Raw genomic sequence first — 19,850 nt, forward strand, 5'->3', positions numbered from 1 at the left:
GTAAGATGAGAAACAAAAATAGAAGATTACAGAATTGGAGTTTGATGTTACAGGAGTATAATATTTTGATAACTCATATTAAAGGTAAAGATGGCTGATTGTCTATCTAGATGTTAAGTGTACAATGCAAATTTTTTTGGAGTGGTATTTTAACACTTGTAACACTGCTATGGTATTTTAGTTTGGAAAATGCTGTATGATAATACTGTGTATATTCTGTAAGTTGCAAATTTTACACATTTGTATTTTTTTTGTAAATAGTTATTTGTTAAAATTTTGATTCCAAAAGACCAATTTCTTTGGAGGGAGGTGTTACATACCTCATAGATGTCTTGTGACTGTCTTATGACCATGATGTAATTGAGTGTCTTATGAGCACGATGTAATGGTCTTGCGGAGGTCACATGGGTGGAACTCCATCTGCCACTTCTCAGGCCAGTTTTGCATCCTATCGATGTCCTTCTGTAACCTCTGACAGCCCTCCACACCATCCACAACACCCTCAACCTTTGTCATCAACAAATTTCCTAATCCATCCCTCCACTTCCTCATCCAGATCATTTATAAAAAGCACAAAGAGTAGGGGTCCTAGAACAGATCCCTGAGGCACACCACTGGTCACCGACCTCTATGCTGAATATGACCCGTCTACAACCACTCTTTGCCTTCTGTGGTCAAGGCCGTTCTGGATCCATAAATGACCCCTTGGACCCCATGAATCCTCACTTTCTCAATAAGCCTGGCATGGAGTACCTTATGAAATTCCTTGCTGAAATCCATATACACTACATCTACGGCTCTACCTTCATCAATGTCACATCCTCAAAAAATTCAATCAGTCTCGTAAGGCATGACCTGCCTTTGATAAAGCCATGCTGACTATTCCTAATCATATTATTCCTCTCCAAATATTCATAAATCCTGCCTCTCAGGATCTTCTCCATCAGCTTACCAACCACTGAAGTAAGACTCACTGGGCTATAATTTCCTGGTCTATCTCTACTCCTTTTCTTGAATAAGGGAACAATATCTGCAGCCCTCCAATCCTCTGGAACCTCTCCCGTCCTCATTGATGATGCAAAGATCATTGCCAGAGGCTCAACAATCTCCTCCTTCACTTCCCACAGTAGCCTAGGCTACATCCCTCTTTCAATATTTTCTCTTTCAATATTTTTATTAGTTTCTACATCTAAGAATAGAGAGTACAAGAAGATATATAATATAAATCAAAAAAGATAAAATAATTCCAAATACATTCTATTAGAATCACACTTGCAATCACATTACCTTATATTCATGTAAATTAAATTAAATCGTAATTCTGAAATGTAATAACTTTATTATACAGAAAAAAAATCTAAACCCACTACCAAGATCAAATGTGTTTGGTAAAGAAAGAAAAAAGGGGGAAAAATCCTTATCGTAAAGTGAAATATGTTATTAGCCACCATCTGTACTTTAACAGCAAGTCATAAGTTTTGAAAATAGCTCAAAAATGGTCCCCACAATGTTTGAAAGCCTTGGCTAGATTCAGAAATTGAACAACGGATCTTCTCTGAATTTTAGTATGACATAAGATCATGTAACCATTGAGCGTGAGTAGGCAGACGACATCCTTCCTTTTAAAGAAGATCGTCCTCCTAGCTATAAGAGAAGTAAAAGCCAAAATATGCAAATCAGATGTCTCCAAAATAATATCTCTTCCTCCAACAATACCGAATAGGGCGGTCAAAGGGTTAGGCTTAAAATTTACCTTAAAAAGTACTGAGAAAGTTTGGAATACTTTCTTCCAACGTCTCTCAAGACTCGGACATGTGAATTAATGAAGCTTCTCCATTGTTACATCTATCACAAAAGGGAGATATATTCGAATAAAAATTAGATAGCTTCTCCTTAGTCATATGAGCCCTATGGACCACTTTAAGTTGTAGAAGGGAGTGGCGGGCACATAACGAAGAAGTGTTAACCAATTTAAAAATTTCATTCCAAGTTTCCTCAGAAATTGAGGTCTGTAAATCTTATTCCCAGAGAATTTTTATTTTGTCTAAAGGAGCATTTCTCATTCCTAACAACATACCATAAATATTGGATATTGAACCATTAAGAAAGGGTTTCAAATTAGAAATAACATCTAATAAATCCTTATCGGGACTATTAAGAAATGTATATAATTGAGAACGCAGAAAGTCTCTAATTTGTAGATATCAGAAAAAGTGTGTTTTTGGTAAATTATATTTAGCTGACAATTGCTCAAACGAAAGGAGACTTTCTCGATCAAGCAAATCCTGGAAGCATTTAATACCCAATCTATCCCATTCTTTAAAAACTGGATCGGTCATAGGGGTTTTAAAAAAATAATTAGAAAAAATGGGACTTGAAAGAGAAAATCCCATTAAACCAAAATATTTTCTAAATTGTACCCAGGTCCTCAAAGTATGCTTATCAGTTAATTTACTTAAGGATAAAGGAAGTGAGGATCCAAGAAGAGAAATGATAGAAAATTCATTAACAAAGTTAGCCTCTAAAGAAACCCATATCAGACAGTCCTCACGGTTAATATAATATGACCAAAACGTAAGATTTCGTATATTGACTGCCCAATAATAAAACTGGATAAACGTAACATTTCAGTACTCTGAGGTGGGTTGTCATGCCTCATGGCTCAGAATGTTGGACAATATCTAGTAACATGGGGAAACGAATTGTAGCAGCAGATATGTGGTTTTTGAGGAGGATGCAAAGAATACCATGGATTAAACGACTATCTAACGAGGATGTCATGAACAGAGCAAACACAAAAAGAGAAACAATGTATGAGATCATGAAAAGGCAACGTAACATGTGATTAGGAAAGAGGAGTTAGAATGCACGATAATTATGGGAAAGATTGAAGGGAAGAAAGCAAGAGGAAGATAAAGACAAATGATGATGGAGACAGCAGCTAGAGAACTGGAAATGAAAACCAATGAACTGATCCACTTGACCTGAAACAGGAGTGTGTGGGCCATGGTAGTCAAAGCTCAAACTGGGCATGGCACCTGATGATGATGATGATGAATAAAACTTAAAATTTGGTAAAGCTAAACCTCCATCCTTTTTAGCTTTTTGAAGATGAACTTTATTTAGTTGAGAATAATTATTTTTCCATATATAAGAATATAGAATAGAATCAAGAGAGTTAAAAAAAAGGATTTAGGAATAAAAACGGGTAAGGCCTGAAAAGGGTATATAAATTTAGGTAAAATATTCATTTTAATAGAGTTAATTCGGCCAATCAATGATAACGAAAGGAGTGACCATTTTGATAGTGCTCTTTTTACATAATTCAGACCGATAAGAAAATTTTCTTTAAGTAGGTGTTTATAATTCTTAGTAATTGTTACACCCAAATAGGTAAATTGATTACTTACAATTTTAAAAGTGTCACAGCGGCGGGGGATTGGGAGCAAGGGTGGACCCAAGTGCAAGACACATCTTGTGAGGTTACTTAGATTTAGTTTATTGTTCGATATCAGGAGAGCTAGGCAGGAGCAGGAGTAGCGAACTGGACAAGGACTCAGGACTGCGACTAGGAATCAGGTCCCAGAACTAGAGGAGACATGAAGAGGCTAGGGTATGGACTCCAAGCCCGAGACTGGGCAAGGACCCAGTACCTGGGTCTTGCCTCGGGTTCAGACCCCAGAACCAGGCATGGACATGACATGGGCTAGGGAGAGGAGGAACATGGGAACACAGAGCCTCGGTCTCAGGGAGCAGGTACATGGAACCATGGACACATACACAGAACACAGAGTCGGGACCCCTCCTTGGGTACAGGACATATGGCTGGGACTCGCACACAGAACAGAGAGCTAGGATCCCTCCTTGGGTACAGGACATAGGGCCGGGACTCATGAACCTCCGAGGGGCAACGGCAAGACGGCCTGACTTACCCCACAGAGGGGAGGACAAGACACGACAAGACATGACCCCCCGCGGGGCAATGGCAAGACGTCCTGACTTACCCCACGGAGGCGAGGACAGGACAAGACAAGACATGACTCCCCACGGGGTAACGGCAAGATGGCCTGACTTACCCCATGGAGGCGAGGACAGGACGAGACATGACTCCCCACGGGGCAACGGCAAGACGGCCTGACTTACCCCACGGAGACGAGGACAGGACGAGACATGACTCCCCACGGGGCAACAGCAAGACGGCCAGACTTACCCCACAGAGGCGAGGACAAGACAAGACTAACACGAATGGACACCAGACAGTACCTATCTAGCTCCGGTGATGGAACTAGACCGAAGTGCAGGCGGGGGTTGCAGACGAGGGCTAGAGACGAGAGGGGCAGAGAAGGGATTCAGACAAGGGCGTAGAACAGGAATCACAGACCACCAGGGCCAGGACTAGACTCAGAACTGGGAAGCCGCCAAGGCCAGGACTTGACATGGTACTTGAACGCCGCCAGGGACAGGACTTGACATGGTACTTGAATGCTGCCAGGGCCAGGACTTGACATGGTACTTGAACGTTGCCAAGGCCAGGACTTGACATGGTACTTGAACGCCGCCAGGGCAAGGACTTGACATGGGACTTGAACGCCGCCAGGGCAAGGACTTGAAATGGTACTTGAACGCCGCCAGGGCAAGGACTTGACATGGTACTTGAACGCCGCCAGGGAAAGGACTTGACATGGTACTTGAACGCTGCCAGGGAAAGGACTTGACATGGTACTTGGACGCCGCCAGGGCCAGGACTTGACATGGTACTTGGATGCCGCCGGAGCCAGGACGTGGACGTGGTACTTGGGTGCTGCCGGAGCCAGGATGCGGACGTGGTACTTGGATGCCGCCGGAGCCAGGACGTGGATGTGGTACTTGGATGCCGCCGGAGCCAAGACGTGGTGCTTGGAACCTTCGGGTAGTGCCGAGCTCTGGACTCGGCCCGGGAACAGTAGACAGCGGCTCTTGATTCTCTCTGGCGGGTTAACTGACGGACCCACCTTGATGACGAAACTTTGCAGGCTTGCTTCGGCGAGGTAGCTGGACAGGGTTGCTCCGGTGAGGAAAGGTGAATTACCGGCACTCGCTTCGGGCGGAGACAAGGCTTGCGCCGGCCAGATGACATTGGCGCACCGTGATTTTGAAGACGCTCCCATGTTGAACGGCTGAAAGCCGGAGACTATATACTACCGGTTCAGCCGAGCGTTAATTGCCTCTAGTCACCAAAGTCGAGGGACACGGGAAAACAGGGAATCAACGGTCCGGATCGTAACATAAACAAGGTAAATTTAAAGGGACCCCGATCCGGACCATGACAAAAAGGAAGGATGGTATTAACTGATACCAAATTATTCAAAGGAAAAAGTTCACTCTTATGTAAACTCAGTTTATATCCTGAAAACTGGCTAAAGCAAGAGAGTAAAGAAAGCGCAGGAGGTACCGAACTCTTGACATTAGAAATAAAAAGCAATAGGTTATCAGCATAAAGCAAAACTTTATGGATAGTACCTCTCCTTAAAATAACAATAATATCATTAGATTCTCAAAAAGCAATGGCTAAGGGTTCTAAAACCAGATCAAAGAGCAAAGGGCTCAAGGGTGAACATTGCCTGGTTCCACGTTGAAGTTTAAAAGATTTGGAATTCTGAAAATTAGTAAGAACCCGAGCAGAGGGAGATAAATAAAGTAATTTAATCCATTGAATAAAATCGGGCCCAAAATTAAATTTTTCTAAGGTTTTAAATAAATAATTCCATTCAACCCGATCAAAAGCCTTCTCAGCATCTAAAGATATCACACATTCCGATATCTCTTTAGAAGAAGAATAAATAACATTTAATAAGCGACGAATATTAAGTGGGAATATTGATTTTTTAAAATAAATTCAGTCTGATCATCAGAAATGATAGATGTTAAAATATTTTCAATCCTACGGGCCAAAACTTTGGACAGAATTTTAGTATCAACATTAAGTAAAGAAATTGGTCTGTATGAAGAGCATTCAGTTGGGTTCTTATTCTTTTTAGTGAATTAGAAGCTTCATAGGAAGATTATGGCAACCTACCCAACTTAAAGGAATCCAAAAAAACTAGACATAAATGAGGTATAAGCGGTAAGGAAAATGGCTTATAGAATTCTGCAGAAAATCCATCAGGACCCGGAGCCGTCCCAGAGTGCAATGAACGTGCAGCCTCTGCAATTTCCTCATAAGAAAGAGGTTGATCCAACTGTTTACGGTTATCAACGGAAAGTGTAGGAATGTTTAATTGGTCTAAACAATTACTCATAATAGTATTATCTTTAGGAGTGTCAGAACTATAAAGTTTAGAATAGAATCTCTAAAGATAACTTTTATTTCTGAATGGTCAGTTGTCCGATCACCATTAGCTTTACAAAGTTCTTTAATTTGCCGTTTAGCTATAAAGGTTTTTAATTGGTTAGCCAGTAATTTACCTGTTTTGTCTCCATGAATATAAAATTGACTTTTATCTTTTAGAGTTGAGTTTCAATTGGATAAGTTAAAAGAAGATCATGTTTAGTTTGAATTTCAACACGCCTTTTATATAAAGCAGGATCTGGAGCTAAGGCATATTTTTGGTCTAATTGCTTCAATTGATTAGCTAACTCAATTCTCTCTTTATTAGCTTTTTTTCTTGACACTTGCAGTATATGAAATAATTTGTCCTCTAATAAAGGACTTAAAAGCATCCCAAATAATAAGATTAGCAGTCTCTTCCGGTGTATTCTTTTCAAAAAAAAAAGAACAATTTGTCTCTCCAGAAACTTTAAAAAATCCTTATCAGATAGCAAAGTTAGATTAAAGCGCCAAGATCTGTTTGTTTGAGGAAGACCAAGGAGATTTAAAGATAAAAGCACAGGGGCATGACCTGAAACAGCAATCTCTTCATATTCACAGGATCAAACTAATTTGGCTATAAATAAAAAAAATCAATCCTGGAATATGTATGGTGGACATGAGAAAAAAAATGAGTGCTCCCTGTCTAGTGGATGTAAGAAACGCCATACATCAACAATACCACATTTCATTAGAAAAGATTGAAATACAAAGCTGATTTATTAAGTGTCGCTGGTTTAAAAGATGACCGATCTAAAGCTGAATCTAATGAGCAATTAAAGTCTCCTCCTATCATCAATGAGTAAAGGCTCAAATCTGGCAAAAACGAAGAAAAACGCTCAAAGAATCCTGGGTCATCTGTATTCGGGGTGTACAGATGACCAAATACCATTAATTTATGATCTAATTTTCCTGACACTATGACAAAACGCCCATTAGTATCAGACACTACTTTATGTTGGACAAAGGGAACTATGCCACACATGAGGCTGCTTAACAAGATAAAAGCCCATGGAATTACGGGAAAGTTATATACGTGGATACAGCATTGGCTGATTGGCAGGAAACAGAGAGTGGAAATAAAGGGATCCTATTCTGATTGGCTGCCGGTTAACAGTGGTGTTCCACAGGGGTCCGTGTTGGGGCCGCTTCTTTTTACATTGTACATCAACGATTTGGATTATGGAATAGATGGCTTTGTGGTTAAGTTTGCTGACGATACGAAGATAGGTGGAGGGGCCGGTAGTGCTGAGGAAACGAAGAGTCTGCAGAGAGACTTGGATAGATTGGAAGAATGGGCAGAGAACTGGTAAATGAAGTACAATGTTGAAAAGTGTATGGTTATGCACTTTGGCAGAAAAAATAAACGGGCAGACTATTATTTAAATGGGGAAAGAATTCAAAGTTCGGAGATGCAACGGGACTTGGGAGTCCTCGTACAGGATACTCTTAAAGTTAACCTCCAGGTTGAGTCAGTAGTGAAGAAGGCGAATGCAATGTTGGCATTCATTTCTAGAGGAATAGAGTATAGGAGCAGGGATGTGATGATGAGGCTCTATAAGGCGCTGGTGAGACTTCACTTGGAGCACTGTGGGCAGTTTTGGTCTCCTTATTTGAGAAAGGATGTGCTGACGTTGGAGAAGGTACAGAGAAGATTCACTAGAATGATTCCGGGAATGGGAGGGTTAACATATGAGGAACGTTTGTCCGCTCTTGGACTGTCTTCCTTGGAGTTTAGAAGAATGAGGGGAGACCTCATAGAAACATTTTGAATGCTGAAAGGCATGGACAGAGTGGATGTGGCAAAGTTGTTTCCCATGATGGGGGAGTCTAGTACGAGAGGGCATAACTTAAGGATTGAAGGGCGCCCATTCAGAACAGAAATGTGAAGAAATTTTTTTAGTCAGAGGGTGGTGAATCTATGGAATTTGTTGCCACGGGCAGCAGTGGAGGCCAAGTCATTGGGTGTATTTAAGGCAGAGATTGATAGGTATCTGAGTAGTCAGGGCATCATTATGGTGAGAAGGCGGGGGAGTGGGACTAAATGGGAGAATGGATCAGCTCATGATAAAATGGCGGAGCAGACTCGATGCGCCGAATGGCCCATTTCTGCTCCTTTGTCTTGTCTTATGGTCTTATGTATTATCTGTAAAGATCAAAACCGCCCTAGACTTATCCTGAAAAGAGGAATGAAAATATAGACCTCTCCATCTACAGAAAAGGTGTAAATTGTCACAATTACATACATGAGTTTCTTGCAGAAAAGTAATTGGAACCTTATGTTTTTTAATATATGCAAAAATCTTATTCTGTTTCACAGGGTGATTTAATCCTTTCACGTTAAGACTAAGTAAGTTAATAGTTTGATCCATTTTAATACTATTTAATAGAAAAGTTAAAGTAATAACCACTGGAATGTATATTAGAATCAAAAAATAAACCTTGAAATGTGGTAACTAAGCAGCAGATTTGGCTAAAAATCCAAATCAGCTTCCAGAAAAAAAATTCATCCCCCCACCCTCCTCCCAAAGTCAGACAGCCAGCCAAAAGAAAGCCGACAGCTAAATCTAATGACGTCACCCTCTCAAAAAAACTTACCGGTTTAGCTCCTAATTAGTTTCAAGGTTAACTTCATTTCAACCTAGACAAAACAGTAGACAAAGAAAAAAAATTTATACCCTCATAACAAGAACACAGGTAGATTAATTATTACAGTTTCAAAATGATAAAATGAAATATACCCAAACTAAGCCTTATTGACAGAAAAAAACCTCAAGAAAAATAAGTATAATATAAAATAATAAAAAACTGTCAAAATTCAAAACATACACACACACAAGATATTAACTTGTTAAAATCTTGTTCTCCAAGTAAAGCATTTAAAGGTTCAAAAGGAGAGTTAGCTACAAAGGTTTACCAAAAATAAAAGAAGCAATTATTCATGTAGAAAGATACTGAACAGTTAATCTTCGGATTTTAAGAATTTCTGAGCTTCTTCACTCGAATAGAACCATTCCTTAGAGCCATCCTTCAGTATAGTTCTGAGCCGAGCAGAATAACAAAGACAGAGTTTGAAACCTTTGTTAAAAAGTTGTGACATAACCTTTTTGAACTTAGCACGCTCATCCATGACATCTGGTGAAAAACCTCGATGATTCTGATCTTCTGACCATTATAATCAATCATTCCTCCTCGATGGGATTCACGAATTAAACAATCCTTTGTTTGAAATTCATGAAAAGAGATTATTACTGATCTGCGTCTTGCTCCTGGAACTGGTCTAGGCACAGGCGATCTATGAGCTCGATCAATCATAGGTAAAGACGTTAAAGTCTTAGGAAATAATCGTGCCAAAAAGCTTGCAAAGAATTCCATAGGCTTATCACCTTCTGTTGACTCTTTAAGGCCCAGAATTCGTAGGTTATTTCTTCTGCTTCTATTTTCTAAATCAATAATCTTCTGTCTTAATTTTTCATTCGACTTGGATTGCTTTTCACAAAGCTTTAGCAGGTCATCAATTCTCGCATCCAAAATCGTCAGAGTTGCTTCATTTTCTTCTATTCGTTTATCATGTTCAATTAAGGTTTTTTGAATAGAATCCAATTTTGTATCTTTTTTTAATTTCAGAGCTGAGTTGCTGGAACTTCTGCTAGAATTCCTCGGAAGATTCTTTTCTGTGTTTTCGAAGCAATTCCATAATAGATTCCAAAGTTGTGGGACGCTCTTCTTGTTTTTTAGTACTTTTGGCACCCCTTGTAGCCATAGCAAAACAATATCACGTTTAAAAGTAAGGTTTCAAAGCAAGTTGAAAACAGTAAAGTACAACCTTTGTAAGTAAAAAGCTGCCAATCCATCAACAACCAGTAGGAATCTCCTGGCCCATCCGGTCCCGGTGACTTATCCAACTTGATACTTTCCAAAAGCATATCATCTTCCTTAATATTTATGTTTGTACATGCTCAAGCTTTTCAGTCTGCTGCAAGTCATACTTGCAGAACGCCTTGGGGTTTTCCTTAATCCTGCCGGCCAAGGCCTTCTCATGGCCCCTTCTGGCTCTCCTAATTTCATTCTTAAGCTCCTTGCTAGCCTATAATCTTATAGGTCTGTATCATTACCTAGTTTTTTTAACCTTTCATAAGTTATTCTTTTCTTCTTGACTAGATTTACAACAGTCTTTGTACACCATGGTTCCTGTACCATTCCCTATCTCATTGGAACATACCTATGAAGAACTCCCCTGAACAATTGCCACATTTCTTCGGTATGTTTCCCTGAGAACATGTGTTTCCAATTTATGCTTCCAAGTTCCTGCCTGATAGCCTTATAGTTCCCCTTACTTCAATTAAACATTTCCCTAACTTGTCTGTTCCTATCCCTCTCCAATGACAATAGACAATAGGTGCAAGAGTAGGCCATTCTGCCCTTCAAGCCAGCACCGCCATTCACTGTGATCATGGCTGATCTTCCACAATCAGTATCCATCTCTTTCTTGAAAGCGTTCTGGGGCAGAGCATTCCATATATCCACCACTCTCTGGGTGAAAAAGTTTTTCTTCAATTCCGTTCTAAATGGCCTACCCCTTATTCTTAAACTGTGGCCTCTGGTTCTGGACTCACCCATCAGTGGGAACATGCTTCCTGCCTCCAGCGTGTCCAATCCCTTAATAATCTTATATGTTTCAATAAGATCCCCTCTCAGCCTTCTAAATTCCAGAGTATACAAGCCCAATCACTCCAATCTTTCGACATATGACAGTCCCGCCATCCCAGGAATTAACCTTGTGAACCTACGCTGCACTCCCTCACCAGCAAGAATGTCCTTCCTTAAATTTGGAGACCAAAACTGCACACAGTACTCCAGGTGTGGTCTCACCAGGGCCCTGTACAGCTGCAGAAGGACCTCTTTGCTCTCATACTCAATTCCCCTTGTTATGAAGGCCAGCATGCCATTAGCTTTCTTCACTGCCTGCTGTACTTGCATGCTTGCTTTCAGTGACTGATGTACAAGAACACCTAGATCTCGTTGTGTTTCCCCTTCTCCGAACTTGACTCCATTTAGATAATAATCTGCCTTCCCGTTCTTACCACCAAAGTGGATAACCTCACATTTATCCACATTAAACTGCATCTGCCATGCATCCCCACTCACCCAGCCTGTCCAAGTCACGCTGCATAACACCCTCCTCACATTTCACACTGCCACCCAGCTTTGTGTCATCGGAAAATTTGCTAATGTTACTTTTACTTCCCTCATTTAAATCATTAATATATATTGTAAACAGCTGCAGTCCCAGCACTGAACCCTGCGGTACCCCACTGGTCACTGCCTGTCATTCCAAAAGGGACCCGTTACTTGCTACTCTTTGCTTTCTGTCAGCCAGCCAATTTTCAATCCATGTCAGTACTCTGCCCCCAATCCCATGTGCCCTAATTTTGCCCACTAATCTCCTATGTGGGACATTATCAAAGGCTTTCTGAAAGTCCAGGTACACTACATCCATTGGCTCTCCCTTGTCCATTTTCATAGTTACATCCTCAAAAAATTACAAGATTAGTCAAGCACGATTTCCCCTTCGTAAATCCATGCTGACTCGGACCGATCCTGTTACTGCTATCCAGATGTGTCGTAATTTCATCTTTTATAATTGACTCCAGCATCTTTCCCACCACCAACGTCAAGCTAACTGGTCTATATTTCCCTGTTTTCTCTCCTCCTCCCTTCTTGAAAAGAGGGACAACATTAGCCACCCTCCAATCCATAGGAACTGATCCTGAATCTATAGAACATTGGAAAATGATTACCAATGCGTCCACGATTTCTAAAGCCACCTCCTTAAGTACCCTGGGATGCAGACCATCAGGTCCCGGGGACTTATCAGCCTTCAGACCCAACACCAATTCCTGCCTAATATAAATTTCCTTCAGTTTATCCATTACCCTAAGTCCTTTGGCCACTATTACAGCTGGGAGATTGTGTCTTCCCTAGTAAAGACAGATCCAAAGTACCTGTTCAAGTTGTCTGCCATTTCCTTGTTCCCCATAATAAATTCACCCGCTTCTGTCTTGAAAGGCCCAATTTTGGTCTTAACTATTTTTTTCCTTTTCACATACCTAAAGAAGCCTTTATATTCTTGGCTAGTTTACCTTTGTACCTCATTTTTTCTCCGCGTATTGCCTTTTTAGTTACCTTCTGTTGCTCTTTAAAAGTTTCCCAATCCTCCGGCTTCTCACTCGTCTTTGCTATGTTATTCTTCTTCTCTTTTATTTTTATACTGTCCATTACTTCCCTTGTCAGCCACGGCCTCCCCTTACTCCCCTTAGGATCTTTCTTCCTCTTTGGAACGAACTGATCCTGCACCTTCCACATTATTCCCAGAAACACTTGCCATGCTATGGTAAAGGAGATAGAATTGTGATTAATATTTGCAAAATGCTCTCACATTGAGGGACCTGACCCCTGACCATGTTCAGTTCCCAATATCAGATCAAGTACAGCCTTGTCGGCTTATCTACATATTGTGTCAAGAAACCTTCCTGAATACACTTAACAAACTCCACCCCATCTAAACCCCTCACTTTAGGGAGATGCCAATCAATGTTTCGGAAATTAAAATTTCCCACAACAACAACCCTGTTATTATTATACCTTTGCAGAATCTGTCTCCCTATCTGGTCCTCGATGTCCCTGTTACTATTGGGTGTTCTGTAAAAAACACCTTGTAGAATTATTGACCCCTTCCTGTTCGTAACTTCCACCCACAGAGACTCCGTAGACAACCCCTCCATGACTTCCTCCTTTTCTGCAGCCGTGACACTATCCCTGATCAACAGTGCCACGCCCCCACCTCTTTTGCCTCCCTCCCTGGAGAAGGCAGGTGAATGGAGTTGAGAGAAAAATGGATGGAAACATAGAAACATAGAAAATAGGTGCAGGAGTAGGCCATTCAGCTCTTCGAGCCTGCAACGCCATTCAGTATGATCATGGCTGATCATCCAACTCAGAACCCTGTACCAGCCTTCCCCCCATACCCGGATCCCTTTAGCCACAAGGGCCATATCTAACTCCCTCTTAAATATAGCCAATGAACTGGCCTCAACTGTTTCCTGTGGCAGAGAATTCCACAGATTCACCACTCCTTGTGTGAAGAAGTTTTTCCTCATCTCGGTCCTAAAAGGATTCCCCTTTATCCTCAAACTGTGACCCCTCGTTCTGGACTTCCCCAACATCGGGAACAATCTTCCTGCATCTAGCCAGTCCAATCCCTTTAGGATTTTATATGTTTCAATAAGATCCCCCCTCAATCGTCTAAATTCCAATGGGTATAAGCCTAATTGATACAGTCTTTCATCATATGAAAGTCCTGCCATCCCAGGAATCAATCTTTGTACTCCCTCTATGGCAAGGATGTCTTTCCTCAGATTAGGGGACCAAAACTACACACTATACTCCAGGTGTGGTCTCACCAAGGCCTTATACAACTGCAGTAGTACCTCCTTGCTCCTGTACTCGAATCTTCTTCCTATGAATGCCAGCATACCATTCGCCTTTTTCACCGCCTGCTGTACCTGCATGCCCACTTTCAATGACTGGTGTATAATGACACCCAGGTCTCGTTGCACCTCCCCTTTTCCTAATCGGCCACCATTCAGATAATCTGTTTTCCTGTTTTTGCCACCAAAGTGGATAACCTCACATTTAAATTGCATCTGCCATGAATTTGCCCACTCACCTAACCTATCCAAGTCACCCTGCATCCTCTTAGCATCCTCCTCGCAGCTAACACTGCCGCCCAGCTTCGTGTCATCCGTAAACTTGGAGATGTGGCATTTAATTCCTTCATCCAAGTCATTAATATATATTGTAAACAACTGGGGTCCCAGCACCGAGCCTTGCGGTACCCCACTAGTCACCGCCTGCCATTCTGAAAAGGTCCCGTTTATTCCCACTCTTTGCTTCCTGTCTGCTAACCAATTCTCCATCCACATCAATACCTTACCCCCAATACCGTGTGCTTTAAGTTTGCACACTAATCTCCTGTGTGGGATCTTGTCAAAAGCCTTTTGAAAATCCAAATATACCACATCCACTGGTTCTCCCCTATCCACTCTACTAGTTACATCCTCAAAAAATTCTATGAGATTCGTCAGACATGATTTTCCTTTCACAAATCCATGCTGACTTTGTCCGATGATTTCACCGCTTTCCAAATGTGCTGTTATCACATCCTTGATAACTGACTCCAGCATTTTCCCCACCACTGAAATCAGGCTTGCCGGTCTATAATTCCCCAGTTTCTCTCTCCCTCCTTTTTTGAAAAGTGGGGTTACATTAGCCACCCTCCAATCCTCAGGAACTAGTCCAGAATCTAAAGAGTTTTGAAAAATTATCACTAATGCATCCACTATTTCTTGGGCTACTTCCTTAAGCACTCTGGGATGCAGACCATCTGGCCCTGGGGATTTATCTGCCTTTAATCCCTTCAATTTACCTAACACCACTTCCCTACTAACATGTATTTCCCTCAGTTCCTCCATCTCACTGGACCCTCTGTCCCGTACTATTTCTGGAAGATTATTTATGTCCTCCTTAGTGAAGACAGAAGCAAGGTAATTATTCAATTGATGAAATGGAGGAACAGACTCAATGAGTGGAAAAGCTGAATTCGTTCCTTTGTCTTATGGAATTCTTCAGTGCAGTCACATCTTCCTTGTGATGTGCCGATGGGAAAAGCTGTGATCTACACCAGTGCTCTACACCATTTCAGCCTCCCTAGCTCTCTGTCTACCAAAGAAGATAAGTGGTGAGTGTGGTAAAGCTCTTTTTAATGAACATGTAGAGAATATCACAATGCTTGCAATTGATCAGCTCCTGAATTAGTGAGTAATTGCTTCTCTATCCTCTGATTAATGTTAAACATAATTCATGCAGATAATGAAAAGGCCAGGAAGTACATTTGGCCAAGTCATGCAGCAGTATTGAAAACTCTCTTCTCCCCAACCACCCAGAAACAAACATACAATGTACCCCTTCCCCATCAAGATGCAAATACCCTCATCTCCAACTCTTTTTCACTCTCTCCACTTTCCCCTTCCACCTCCCTCCTCTTTCTTTCAATCTACCCCAACCCATTCCCACTGTCCCTCTGTCCATCTCCATTTGTTCAAGGGCGCTCTCTATTCCAGCTACCAGTGAGTCAGGAATCCCAGAGGAGGAGAGTATGGCGGAGAGGATTCACTGTATCATGGCAGAAGCAGAGGGTTGCCGTTTGCTGACAGAAGGTGGATGTGGTGGTATCCTGAGGTTAGGGGAGGGAGGGGGGAGGGGGAGAGAGAGAGGGAGAGAGGGAGAGAGGGAGAGAGGGAGAGAGGGAGAGAGAGAGAGAGAGAGAGAGAGAGAGAGAGAGAATGAATCACACAGTAACTGAAATCACACTGCATCCCTTGGAGTTTTGAGTAGAGCTGGCTCTCCCCAATATTCCTGTCCACCCACCCCAACTCTGTCTCCCCATTATGTTTAGCACGCTTCTCCCAACTGTCCACACTCCCCCACAACTTCCTTACCCACTGCCCTCCCTCCAACCCTCATCCCTTTCCACCATATTGCCCTACATCCCTCCCCAGTGGACACTCCCATCCATCAGTCTCTCTTCAACACACTGTCTTGAATGTGCCTTAAGAAAGTGACAAATACCATCAAAGCTCCCCACCATCCGGGCACAGGTACCATTAGGCAGGAGGTGCAGAAGCCTAAAGTCCCACTACAACAGATTGAAGCACACCTACGTCCCTGCAGCCATTCGGTCCTTGAACAAAACGTGAAAACTCTAATCACTGCCACAGCAATAGTAACACAAGTTACTAATTTGTACTGTGAACACAGAACAGCTTCCACATCCTTCCTGTTAACAAGGTGATAAGAACTAAACACAACATTCCAAGCGTGGTCTAATCAGAGTTTTGTCGAGCTGCAAGATTACCTCACTGCACTTGAACTCAATTCTCTGACAAATGAAAGCCAACATACCAGATGCCTTCCTAACCAGCCAAATCAACTTGTGTGGCAAATTTGAGGGATCTATAAATGTGGACCCCAAGATCCCTCTGTTTCCCCAAACAGAATAAAAGGTTTGCTCCACCAACTTGAGAGTGGCATCATCATGGCAGAAAAGGAAGCCATGGACCAGCATGTCAGAAGGGAAGTTGGAATAGGAATTAAAATGGTTGGCCACTGATGAGTTCTGTTTTTTCTGGATGGAGCAGAGGTACTCGACCAAACGGCCCCCCAATCTACGATGGATCTCACCAATGTAGAGAAGGCCGCATCAGGAGCACTGGTAACAGTAGATGAGCACAACTGGTTCACAGGTGGTGTTGCCTCACCTGGAAGGGCTGTTTGAGGCCCTGAGTGAAGGTGTGAAAGCAGGTGAATGGGCAGGTGTACTATTTCTGCTGCTTGAAGGAATAAATGCTGGGAGGGGGATGAGTAGGGAGGAACATAGAACAGCGCAGCATAGGAACAGGCCATTCAGCCCACAATGTTGTGCCAAATCAGGTAAAAAGCAAATCAAAAATGCCCAAACACGAAATTCTCCTACCTAAACCATGTCCATATTCCTCCACCTTCTTTCCATCCATCTGCCTCTACCACCATACCAGTAAGCGCATTCCAGGCATCCACAACACTGAGTAAAAAACACACCTCACATCCCCCTTGAACCTACCCCCCTCACATTGAATCGTGCCCTCTGGTATTAGACATTTCAGCCCTGGGAAACAGATACTCTCCTTCCACTGTCTATGCCTTTGATAATCTTCTAAACCTCTATCAGATTTTCCCTCAGCCTCCAGCACTCCACAGCATATAACTCAGGCTTCCCCAGCCTCTCGTAATAGCCCATGCCCTCTAAACCACGCAGCATCCTAGTAAATCTCTTCTGCACCCTCACCAAATCCTCAACATCGTTCCTATAGTGTTCAACCACAACTGTATGCAATACTCCGGATGTGGCCGAACCAGAGTTTTATGAAGTTACAACATAACCCCATGGCTTTTGAACTCAGTGCTTCACTAATAAAAACAGGCATTCTGCAAGCCTTCTTAACCACCTACTCGACCTGTGTAGCCACTTCCAACGAGCTATGAACTTGGATCCCAAGACCTCTCAGCTCAGCAACAATGTTCAGGATCTTGCCCTTAACAGTGCACTGTCTCACAGAACATAGAAATCTACAGCACATTACAGGCCCTTTGGCCCACAATGTTGTGCCAACCATGTAACCTACTCTAGAAACTGCGTAGAATTTCCCTAGTGCATTTTCTAAGAGTCTCTTTAAAAAAGCCTATCGTATCTGTCTCAACCACTGACAGTGCATTCTACTCTCCGTGTGGAAAAACTCTGACATCCCTCTTGAAGCATAGAACACAAGATATTACATGGCTGATCCTAGAGATGTTGTAATTCCTCTGACCCACTCCACCCCACCCCACCCCCAAGTGAATGACGGTAGTGAACATCAATGAATATCAATGGGAGGGCAGTAGTCTTTCTCATTGGAGCGTGGCGCTTTTGTGATGTAAAAGCAGCAGGTCACTTGTTACCCAGGACAAAGGTGTTTGATATTAGTACGTAGCCAGAGAGAATGGTACAAAACATCTTCTCGTGGGCAGAAAGGTCCAGAAAAAGAGGAGACACAAGTGATTTTCTCAAGAATTGAAGCTGCTGGAGGAATGTTTTTTTTTTCCATGCACATAGCTGGAGCTCGACAGTCTCTGGCAGATCCATCCGCCTGCACTTCCAAGCACGCTCTACAGACTGGCAGAGACCTGGAAGGGTCATCCATGGCTGCCACTCTACCCAGAAACGCCCACAAACCAGAGACTCATTTATCGGTCCTGATAGCGCCACACGAATGGTAGCCGGCACTTTTACCAATTATCAGGATGCTCTCCCGGACTCAGAGAGAGGGAAAGAACAGGGTATGCCCCGGGATGCGTGGCTACGTTGTGCCAGGCCTTACAACAATTGTCCCTCAGTCACGGTTCGGACGCTGCGACTGCAGAAATCGTTCCCCTGCCCACCGCTACCTTTCTGCCGATCGTCCGGAACGCCGTGCGCGGAGCGCATGCGCGATATCCGGAAGCACGTGTGATCCTCACGCATGCGTATTTGATCACTGGTACAGGAACGCGGCAGGTCAGACATCTATGGAAATTAATAAACAGTCGGCTTTTCAGGCCCAGACCCTTGTTCAGGACTGAAAAGAAAGCGAGAAGACGCCAGAGTAAAAAGGTGGGGGAGAGGGGAAGGAGGATAGCTGGCAGGTGATGTGAAGTCAGGTAGTTGGAAAGGCTGCTGAGGAAGGAATCTGATAGGAGAGGAGAGTGGACCATAGGAGAAAAGGAAGGATGAGAGGCACCAGCGGGAGCTGATAGGCAGGTGAAAAGAGGCAAGAGGCCAGAGGAATTTGTAAACCGCAGGGTAACGTTGACTAAGTTTCTGCCACTGAGAGAAGATTACTCCCGCTGCTGCGCTCCAAATGGACAGGAGGTGCAAACACATCGCGATGTTTACATAGGCTTCTTCCTCTGGAAAAGTAGAGTGATTTACTTTGGAAGTACGAATTTGAAAGAAGAATACAGGGTTAATGGCAAGCTTTTTTAACAGTGTGAGGGAACACAGTGATATTAAGGCTGACATCCTTAGACATAGTGTCCATGTGTTGATAGAGTGGCTCGTTTACTACAAAACATTTTAAAATAAAACAACAAAAAAATTGTTGATCAAAGTACACCAAATATACATGAAATAAGAAAACATGCTTTTGGATAATGAGTCGGAGCAGGATTTAAATGATAAACCATAATGCAGCGTGCTGGAAAAAAGAACTGAGCTCACAAAGCACAGTGAGTATAAAGGCAACATTAGTGCTTACTAGTTTATCAGCTTTTCAATTAGAACATTTCTGGGCAATAAGAATACGCCCAATGCAGTCCACATACGAAATGCAGATGGCATGTCAATCGAATATCCACGAAATAGTATGTCATAATGCAGAGTGAAAGAGTTCAAATTCTTTTGATTAACGTAGAAATTGAATTCACTGGGCTGCGAGTTGATAATAAGGTTAAAGAATATTAATAATGTACATAGTCCATCAATTTAGTCATGCTGAAATTCCAAGTGCTAGATTGAGGAAAATCAGAGCATCCTGGAAATTTCAACTGATCAGAGAAGTTCCGTGGAAAAGCAAAAAACAGGCTCACCATTTCATTTCAGAGATTCTTTGTCAGAACTGCTTTAATCAACGGTTCCTCTATTTCATTTACAAACAATCAGAACTATACCTACTTCCAGCTTTGCCGACACCGTTAGAACTGTCCTTTTAGGCACTTAGTGTCCATGGAGCTCATGGAACCATTTTACTTTCTATTAATTCTTACCACATCATGTAGGTTACACGCAGCAATTTGAAAGCTCGTTGATTTTACTCATTTTTCGCAGTAC

At 42.4% G+C, this 19,850-nt stretch overlaps 1 long non-coding RNA gene across 1 annotated transcript; it reads right to left on the reverse strand.

Annotated features, from left to right (window-relative positions):
- Positions 1-1,452: 1,452 nt before the first annotated feature.
- Positions 1,453-8,989, reverse strand: LOC134339827 (uncharacterized). Its single transcript, XR_010016453.1, has 3 exons — positions 8,945-8,989; positions 1,754-1,845; positions 1,453-1,644 (listed from the first exon to the last, which is right to left on the reverse strand). It is a non-coding gene; the product is annotated as an uncharacterized LOC134339827 (long non-coding RNA).
- Between the last annotated feature and the right edge of the window lie 10,861 nt (positions 8,990-19,850).

The sequence above is a fragment of the Mobula hypostoma genome, chromosome 30 (assembly GCF_963921235.1).
Source record: "Mobula hypostoma chromosome 30, sMobHyp1.1, whole genome shotgun sequence".
Taxonomy (NCBI): domain Eukaryota; kingdom Metazoa; phylum Chordata; class Chondrichthyes; order Myliobatiformes; family Myliobatidae; genus Mobula; species Mobula hypostoma.